Source organism: Arachis duranensis, chromosome 6, assembly GCF_000817695.3.
Source record: "Arachis duranensis cultivar V14167 chromosome 6, aradu.V14167.gnm2.J7QH, whole genome shotgun sequence".
In the NCBI taxonomy this organism is placed as follows: Eukaryota; Viridiplantae; Streptophyta; class Magnoliopsida; order Fabales; family Fabaceae; genus Arachis; species Arachis duranensis.
Window position 1 is genome coordinate 37,118,865 of NC_029777.3, and position 1,646 is coordinate 37,120,510.

Here is a 1,646-nt window from a genome sequence, read left to right on the forward strand (position 1 = left end):
AATGGCAGGGATAGAGATGCTTCTCCCATAGAAGTCGGGAGTAGGTGCAGTAAAGTCACCCAGCACCTTCCTTGCATTGTTGGCATTGTTGTTGTTTTCGGCTGCCATTTGTTCTTCTTCTTTGAAGAATTCGTTTAGGTCCTTTAAAGAGAGTTATGTTTTGGCTTCTCTTAGCTTTCTCTTCAAGGTCCTTTCAGGTTCAGGATCAGCTTCAACAAGAATGCTTTTGTCTTTGCTCCTGCTCATAAGAAAGAGAAGAGAACAAGAAAATGTGGAATCCTCTATGTCACAGTATAGAGATTCCTTGAAGTGTCAGAGGAAGAGAAAGGTAGAAGACAGAAGTAGAAAATTCGAACTTATCAAAGAAGATGGAGTTCGAATTTTTGCATTAAGAATAGTGTTAGTCCATAAATAGAAGGATGTGAGAAGAAGGGAAGTGATTTTCGAAAATTAAGTGAAAAATTTTGAAAATATTTTTGAAAAACATTACTTAATTTTCGAAAATGAAAGTTGAAAAGAAATCAAGTGATTTTTTTGAAAAAAAAGTTTTGAAATTAGAAATCAAGAAGATTTGATTGAAAACTATTTTGAAAAAGATGTGATTAAGAAAATATGATTGGTTTTAAAAAGACGTGATTGAGAAGATGTGATTTGAAAAACATTTTAGAAAGATTTGATTTTGAAAATTAAAAACTTGACTAACAAGAAAAGATATGATTCAAACATTAAACCTCTCTCAACAGAAAAGGCAACATACTTGAAATGTTGAATCAAATCATTAATTGGTAGCAAGTATCTTTGAAAATGGAAAGAAATTGATTTTGAAAAAGATTTGATTGAAAAATTGATTTGAAAAAGATTTGATTGTGAAAGGATTTTGAAAACTAAAAAAAATTTGATTTGAAAACAAAATCTTCCCCCTTTAGCCATCCTGGCGTTAAACGCCTAGAATGGTGCACATTCTGGCGTTTAACACCCAAAACTATACCTCTTTGGGCGTTAAACGCCCAACCAGGTACCCTGACTGGCGTTTAAACGCCAGTCTGTCCTTCTTTACTGGGCATTTTGAACGCCCAGCTTTTTCTGTGTAATTCCTCTGCAGAATGTTCTGAATCTTCAATTCTCTGTATTATTGACTTGAGAAGACACAAATTAAAAATATTTTTTGGATTTTTAATAATCAAAATGCAACAAGAATTAAATAACAATCCATGCAAGACACCAAACTTGCCAGTTTGTATACTACTGACACTAACAAAATGCATATGAGACACATAAACACTCAAGTCAATTGAATTCAAAGATCAAAATAAGAAATCATCAAGAATTGCTTGAACATTCTTAAGACACATGAATGAATGCATGCAATTGACACCAAACTTAAGATGAGACACTGGACTCAAACAAGAAAAATTTTTTGGATTTTATGATTTTGTAAATTTTTTTGTGTTTTTCGAAAATTAAGTGGAAAAAGGTATCAAAATTCTTAATGAGAATCCCAGGAATCACGCAATGTTAGTCTAAAGCTTCAGTTTAAAGGAATTAGACATGGTCAGCCAAGCTTCAGCAGAACATTGCATTCAAGAGCTAAATTGATGAAGATCAATCAGCTTTGGTGATGATAAGAACATCACCTTGAAACACTT